The sequence below is a fragment of the Vanellus vanellus genome (genome assembly GCF_965231255.1).
Source record: "Vanellus vanellus genome assembly, contig: HAP1_SCAFFOLD_970, whole genome shotgun sequence".
Taxonomy (NCBI): Eukaryota; Metazoa; Chordata; class Aves; order Charadriiformes; family Charadriidae; genus Vanellus; species Vanellus vanellus.
Genome location: NW_028127752.1, coordinates 27035 through 35295, shown reverse-complemented (window position 1 = coordinate 35295; position 8261 = coordinate 27035). Strand labels below are relative to the sequence as shown.

The window sequence follows — 8261 nt, the reverse complement described above, 5'->3', positions numbered from 1 at the left end:
AAAGAGAAGCGACAGCTGCCACCCCTGAAAGAAAGCGACCGTCAAACTCATAACGGTGGATGCATGAGAAGGCAGGCTTTAGGACCTCAACCCCTTAAGGACACGGGAACGAAAGCCCAGAAGACTACTCTGTGGAAACACGAATCTCAACGACGGAGCCGCACGTGACGCCTGGCTGGCCGCCACGAGTGGAGACCGATCGGAAAGATCCGCAACATAATACGCGCTGGATGGAAGGACACTTTAAAGTAGACTATCGAGATGAGAACGGCTCGAGGGGCACTATGCTGATGAGGCAATGCTCTCTAGACACTCGGGAGGGCTACTGAGGTGCCTGTGGATCGCAAAAGAGCTACGGAGACTTTGAGACCAGAGAAAGGTAGTACGCAAGACAGAGAAGACAGACCACACAAACTACATGATGACAAACATGAGCTGGAACGGCCCTGACCGGTGCACACTACCCTCATGCTGAAGAGTAACCCCCTCCCTTTACCTGCCCGAAGGGGACCGCTCCGGGACAGCCCTCTGCCCTATGATAACTTTAAAACCCGTCTCTGCAGTTGCCGACCCTGTCCCCTCCCTCCCCAAACAATCTCCGCCATGAGTCCCTCTGTTGAGCTTTCGGAGGGCCCGGACTCCAAAGCCATCCTCGACAAAAAAGACCCCAATTGGCAAACTGCATTAATCCTGCAGGCGACGGATTCTTCTTCATCACCTGCAAAAACAAACAAAAAAATGCACATGCAACAGTGCCATTGGGAAGCATCGCATCGGTCAACATAGACTTTTCCTGTGACAGCCCCTGCCTCAGACATGCCGTGGTGTTCCGCTCACCTGCTCTGCACGGATTCCGGAGTCGGGTGCTGTGACCATCCTTGTTTCTGGAACCTAACAGATTCAAGAATTCAAACTGGGGAAAAACAACAAGAAAACAACAGCCACATGTAACTGCAGTCACAGAGATAGCGGTCACATCTCCCCTCTAGTACCAGAAACGATGACCCACCTTCTCACAGTGCTCTGCTCGGCTCTGCTGCGTCACCCTGTGCAGCTTGTCCCTTCGTGTCTGAAAAACCAACAGTGACGATCAGCTGGACGCAGAGAGATAGCTTCGTAACACTAAAGTCTGTTTCCTATTTAGAAACCTCATCTGGAGGCCATCTGGCAGCTCGCCAGAGAAAGAAAAAAAAAAAAAAAAAAAAACACACACACACACACACACACACACCCCCCACCACAAACTTCAAGCCCCACACAAAACATCCTTTGCGTCTTTGAGATGCGGTCTCCTGCGCTGCCACTGAACAGCCCCTCCCGCAGAGCTCTGCCCTTCCCCATAAAGCGTTAATGAAAAACCTGTTCGCAAAACCTGCTGCTGGCTACTCGGTCCAAAATGACCTTACCGCCTTTGCCTCGACACATCGACATATTAACTGTAGACTCTTACGGCTATCCCACCTACCCCTGACTCTACACCCCTGGGCAGGGCGACTCCGAGCCACGCAGACATGCACGGATACTACACGGAACACTACAAACGACACGCCTCAAACGTGAGAGAAAACTCTCAGCGAGAAGAATGACGCCGGGATGGAAGTCGCTGTCGGGCAAGAAGACCTGCAAGACCGCAACGGTGATGGGAGGAGGCTCTGGGAAACACCCCCATTAAAAAAAAAAAAAGTAGGACATCAGGGTCCGTGACGAGAAGTGACTCTCAAAACAGAGACGATTATGTGCGGGAAGCCCGGCTTCAACACAGAAGAACATAAGGATGAAGGGAATTACACCCAGTCCCTGAAAATGGATGGGTAGAGAGCAGAGCTGCTTGTGCAGCTGGGAACGATGCTACAAAAGCAGAGTGACCGGAAAGCCTTCTGAGGCTCAAGACCGATCCACACTTTAAGCTCATAAAGCAACAAAAGCGATGCCCGATTGGCACCATGCTGATGAGTACTGCCGATTAAACCCCACAGGCTGCACCTGAGGCATGTGTTGTGCTCCTCATGCAAAGAGCAATGACGACATTAAGAATTGACAAAGCTCTACAACACAGAAGACATATCACACAGACTATACGACGACAGACACGGGCTGGAACCGCCCTGCCCAGCACACGCTAGCGTCATGCTGATGAGTAACCCACTCCCCCTTTACCTGCCCAAAGGGGACCGCTCCTGGACAGCCCTCTGCCCTACGCTACCTTTAAAACCTGTCCCTGCAATTGCCGACCTTGTCCCCTCCTTCCCCCGACCACACTGTGGTGCCGCTCCCTTGACTTATCTTTCAGAGGGCTGGGAGGCTTAATCCATTCGCAACGAGGAAAACCGCAGTCCGCCAACAGAATTCGTCCTGCAGTCGCCAGGATCCTCTTCGTCACCTTTAAAGACATATCCAAACCGCACACAACAGTGCCGTCAGTTGGCATCACGTCAGTCAACACAGACCTTTACCGCAACACGCCCCTCCTCAGAAGCGCCGCTGCGTTTCTGATTACCTGCTCCGTGTCGACTCCAAAGTCGAATGCTGCGGCTGCGTGTGAACCGACACAGGCAGGGCATGGGAAGAGCCACAAAAACACAGGTGAAGTGTGACGAGTAAATTTTTTGTCATTACACCGCCAGCCAGGGAATTCCCAAAGGGGGGCCCGGGCAGAGGCACACGAGTGCAGATCCAGGCATCGATCCATCTGTGCTAGAGGATCGCCAAATGTGCTGTTTGCACCTGTATATCAGGGATTGCCACAGCCAAAGTTCACTGCCGCGCTTTGCCCTTTCCACAGGGGGGCAGGAATCTCAAGCTTGTCCAACGGGGTGCTTCCAAGTCTCTCGCAGGTCTGTGTTATCAAAATGCAGATGGTCTGGCTGTCAAGCACACGAGACTAAACAACAATTAGTATGGTATACGTGTTCTTCTACAACCCAGCTCCGAGTCACTTAAGCAGGTTTAGAATCCTCCTTGACATCCTTCTGCTTCTTCTCCTGTGTGGAGAGTCATCATTAGTGGCACCTAAAAGACCGAGAGACTCAAAATTACTGTTGTGCTCCCAAGAAGTCAACGGCCCTGTGCACCTCCTCTCAACTACCCGGCTCGCCTCAAACCCTTATCTGCTCCCAAAGGCGAACCGCACAGTGCCTGCGGATTAAAAGGGAGAAACGCTTCACTGAGCTGCCACGTGACACTTCGCTATTAGACACTGATGGGGCCCGCGCTGGCCTCGCCGGCTCGAACTGCTCATCAGCGTGCAGCATCGCCCATCTCAGCCTGTGTGCGGCACCTGCAAGAACACAAGCAACGCAACACATGCTGAGATACACTCTGAAACTTTAGGCCGTGCATAAAAATTCCCATGTCCCACTCCTTTAACTTGACAGCTTTCCAGCCCATCCTCCGTCAGTTTGGGTTGCTGCCCTGGGTCTTGCGCCCCACCTGTAAAGCACAAACGGCACGGGTTCCTTATAACTTGACCAGCCTGAAAAAAGACCGATACTTCAGCCCACTGATCGCCGGTCACCTGGACTGAGTCAGCCACTGAGTCAGCTCATCGCTTCAAGGATTCAATCTGAAAAAAAAAAAAAAAAAAAAAAAAAAAAAAAAAAAAAGATACCACAAATGCTGTCATAGAGCCGCCGGTCACATCTTCCCTCTAACGCCGCACATGGCAACCCGCCTTCTTATAGTGCTCTGCTCGGCTCTGTTACGTCGCCCTGCGCAGTAAGCATCCCTCAGCATCTGAAAAACAACATCAAACAAGTCACCTGGATGGGAAGCGATGGCTTCCTCATTCCAACGGTCGCATTCCCATTTACAAATACTATCTAGACTCCAACACAGCCTGCCATAAAAAAAAGTTATCCCAAACTCAAAGTGTCATACGAAGCAGCCTTTTTCTGTCTTTGAGGTGCAGACTCCTGCACTATTGCTCACCAGCATGTCCAACATGGCGCTGCTCATCTTAAAAACCACTAATGGAAGAGCTGTTCGTACAGCCTGCCGATGGCTACTCAATCCCACATGACCGTACCCCCTTGGCCCCAACAGCCTAGCCAGATCGCTGGGTTCACCACACACTCTTACTGCCATCCCACCTACCCCTGACTCCACACCCCCGGGCAGGGCGGCTCCGAGCCACACACACACAGATGGACACACTGACACTACACAAAATCCTACAATGTACCTCAAAGATGAGAGAAAACTCTCAGCAAGAATGACGACACCTCGACCAAAGATGTCATCGAGCAAAATGATGCGCGAGATCGTAACGGTGAAGTGAGGGGCCTCGACGGAAACCCCGGAGAACACGCAGAACGTCACGACCCGTGACAAGAAGTGACTCGCCAAACCGAGAAGATGTACATGCGGGAAACCGGGCTTCAAGACCTAAGAGCGCAACGATGCGGGGCAGAAGGCCCGCACCCTGAAAACAGATGGCCAGAGAGTAGAGCTGCTCACACAGCTGGGAACCGCGCCGCAAACGAGGACCGTCCAGACACTTCCGTGACACCGCACCTATCCACGCTTTAGGCTTTTAATGCAAGAAAAGCAGCACCCGACTGGTGCTATGCCAATGAGTACAGGTGTTCGAGACTCTGGGGTGCCACCCGAGGCGCCATGCCTTGCTGCTGGGGCATAATCCCGACATCGAGATCTGACGAAGGTCTAAGACACCGAAGACAGACCACACCGATGACACCGCAGACACAGGCTGGAACCGCCCTGCCCGGCACACACTACCATTGGGCTGAAGAGTAACCCGCTCCCTTTACCTGCCCAAAGGGGACTGCTCCGCGACAGCCCTCTGCCCTACACTAACTTTAAAAGCCGTCCCTGGGACTCCCAAACTTGTCCCTCAGCTTCGAGCTTTGTGGCGTCCTCAGCTTAACTTTCAAAGAGTGATGGGTCTGAAGCCATCCTCAACAAGAAAAACACCACAGGCAACCAAGTGGATTGATCCTGCATTCACCAGGTTTCTCTTCATCATCTGCAAAAAAAAAAAAAGTCACACAACAAAACTACACATGAATCTATAGACAACAGTGTCATCGGTCAACATCGCATTGGTCAACACGCACCTTTCCTGTGCCATCCCCAGCTCAGGTGCGCCGTGGCATTCCACTCGCCTGCTCTCCACTAACGCCACAGTCACATGCTGTGGTGCTCATTGTTTGTAGTGCCTGAGAGACACAAAGTTACAATTGCATTTAACTAACTCACCAGCCCCAGGCGCCTCCTCTCTACAACACAGCTCACCTAAAATTCTGCTCCAATTCCAAAAGGCAGCCTGCACAGCACCTGCAAATCCAAAGGAAAATACTTCACTGAGCTACCACGCAATACTCTGCTACGAGACACCTACCCTGCCCGCAACCCCCTCGCCTGCTCCTACGGCTCATCAGCACGCGGCAGGACCCCACCAAGCCTGCTTGCAGCACCTGCAAAAAGCCAAGCGATACAGCACGTGCTGAGACACTGCCCTCAACCGTAGCTCCTGGTCATCGATTCTCATCTCCCGCCCCTTCCCCATGACAACTCGCCGGCCCGTCCTCCGCCACTTCGGGTCACCGCCTTCACCCTTGCACGCCACCTGTAAAACCCAGACAACACCAGTTGCTTATCTCTTCACTGACAATACAATACCCAAACAACTAACTGCTACTCAATCACTCACCGATCACAGCTTACCTGGATCGAATCAGCCCCGGTGTCCGTATCCCACAGTGCTCGTTGCTTCAAGCCTCCAACTGAAACGGAAAAATACCCTCATGTAGATATCACAGAGCCACCGTTCACAGCTTCCCTCTAAGACCACGCACTGACCTGCCTTCTGACAGAGCTCCGCTTGGCTCTCCTACGTCGCCCCACACGTTGCGTCCCCATGCACCTGAAAAAACAATATCAAAGAAGTCACCTGGAGGCGGAGAGATGCTTCATAATGACAAAGTGTTCCCATTGACAAATGCCATCTACAGCCCAACTACAGCCTGCCAGAACCGAAGCCCACTAATCTTAAACTCCACACAGAGCAGCCTCAATACCTTGGAGAGGCAATCTCCATCGCTACTGCTGAACGGCCTCTCCCTCTGAGCTCTGCTGCCCCCCTTAGAACATTACCAACAAAAGCTGCCCACGCAACCCGCTGATGGCTACTTGATCCCACATGACCGTACCCCCTTGGCCCCAACAGCCTAGCCAGATCGCTGGGTTCACCACACACTCTTACTGCCATCCCACCTACCCCTGACTCCACACCCCCGGGCAGGGCGGCTCCGAGCCACACACACACGGATGGACACACTGACACTACACAAAATCCTACAATGTACCTCAAAGATGAGAGAAAACTCTCAGCGAGAATGACGACACCTCGACCAAAGATGTCATCGAGCAAAATGATGCGCGAGATCGTAACGGTGAAGTGAGGGGCCTCGACAGAAACCCCGGAGAACACGCAGAACGTCACGACCCGTGACAAGAAGTGACTCGCCAAACCGAGAAGATGTACATGCGGGAAACCGGGCTTCAAGACCTAAGAGCGCAACGATGCGGGGCAGAAGGCCCGCACCCTGAAAACAGATGGCCAGAGAGTAGAGCTGCTCACACAGCTGGGAACCGCGCCGCAAACGAGGACCGTCCAGACACTTCCGTGACACCGCACCTATCCACGCTTTAGGCTTTTAATGCAAGAAAAGCAGCACCCGACTGGTGCTATGCCAATGAGTACAGGTGTTCGAGACTCTGGGGTGCCACCCGAGGCGCCATGCCTTGCTGCTGGGGCATAATCCCGACATCGAGATCTGACGAAGGTCTAAGACACCGAAGACAGACCACACCGATGACACCGCAGACACAGGCTGGAACCGCCCTGCCCGGCACACACTACCATTGGGCTGAAGAGTAACCCGCTCCCTTTACCTGCCCAAAGGGGACTGCTCCGCGACAGCCCTCTGCCCTACACTAACTTTAAAAGCCGTCCCTGGGACTCCCAAACTTGTCCCTCAGCTTCGAGCTTTGTGGCGTCCTCAGCTTAACTTTCAAAGAGTGATGGGTCTGAAGCCATCCTCAACAAGAAAAACACCACAGGCAACCAAGTGGATTGATCCTGCATTCACCAGGTTTCTCTTCATCATCTGCAAAAAAAAAAAAAGTCACACAACAAAACTACACATGAATCTATAGACAACAGTGTCATCGGTCAACATCGCATTGGTCAACACGCACCTTTCCTGTGCCATCCCCAGCTCAGGTGCGCCGTGGCATTCCACTCGCCTGCTCTCCACTAACGCCACAGTCACATGCTGTGGTGCTCATTGTTTGTAGTGCCTGAGAGACACAAAGTTACAATTGCATTTAACTAACTCACCAGCCCCAGGCGCCTCCTCTCTACAACACAGCTCACCTAAAATTCTGCTCCAATTCCAAAAGGCAGCCTGCACAGCACCTGCAAATCCAAAGGAAAATACTTCACTGAGCTACCACGCAATACTCTGCTACGAGACACCTACCCTGCCCGCAACCCCCTCGCCTGCTCCTACGGCTCATCAGCACGCGGCAGGACCCCACCAAGCCTGCTTGCAGCACCTGCAAAAAGCCAAGCGATACAGCACGTGCTGAGACACTGCCCTCAACCGTAGCTCCTGGTCATCGATTCTCATCTCCCGCCCCTTCCCCATGACAACTCGCCGGCCCGTCCTCCGCCACTTCGGGTCACCGCCTTCACCCTTGCACGCCACCTGTAAAACCCAGACAACACCAGTTGCTTATCTCTTCACTGACAATACAATACCCAAACAACTAACTGCTACTCAATCACTCACCGATCACAGCTTACCTGGATCGAATCAGCCCCGGTGTCCGTATCCCACGGTGCTCGTTGCTTCAAGCCTCCAACTGAAACGGAAAAATACCCTCATGTAGATATCACAGAGCCACCGTTCACAGCTTCCCTCTAAGACCACGCACTGACCTGCCTTCTGACAGAGCTCCGCTTGGCTCTCCTACGTCGCCCCACACGTTGCGTCCCCATGCACCTGAAAAAACAATATCAAAGAAGTCACCTGGAGGCGGAGAGATGCTTCATAATGACAAAGTGTTCCCATTGACAAATGCCATCTACAGCCCAACTACAGCCTGCCAGAACCGAAGCCCACTAATCTTAAACTCCACACAGAGCAGCCTCAATACCTTGGAGAGGCAATCTCCATCGCTACTGCTGAACGGCCTCTCCCTCTGAGCTCTGCTGCCCCCCTTAGAACATTACC

General features: G+C 52.9%; 3 long non-coding RNA genes across 3 annotated transcripts; all 3 read right to left on the bottom strand.

Moving 5' to 3' along the window:
* Positions 1–588: 588 nt before the first annotated feature.
* LOC309685052 lies at positions 589–1047 on the bottom strand. The gene is made up of 3 exons (XR_014270396.1): positions 1010–1047; positions 838–891; positions 589–718 (listed from the first exon to the last, which is right to left on the bottom strand). It is a non-coding gene; the product is annotated as an uncharacterized lncRNA (long non-coding RNA).
* Positions 1048–4923: 3876 nt separating this feature from the next.
* LOC309685053 lies at positions 4924–5500 on the bottom strand. The gene is made up of 4 exons (XR_014270397.1): positions 5436–5500; positions 5254–5295; positions 5076–5177; positions 4924–4984 (listed from the first exon to the last, which is right to left on the bottom strand). It is a non-coding gene; the product is annotated as an uncharacterized lncRNA (long non-coding RNA).
* A 1569-nt stretch (positions 5501–7069) lies between these two features.
* On the bottom strand, positions 7070–7646 carry LOC309685055. The gene is made up of 4 exons (XR_014270399.1): positions 7582–7646; positions 7400–7441; positions 7222–7323; positions 7070–7130 (listed from the first exon to the last, which is right to left on the bottom strand). It is a non-coding gene; the product is annotated as an uncharacterized lncRNA (long non-coding RNA).
* Positions 7647–8261: the final 615 nt, after the last annotated feature.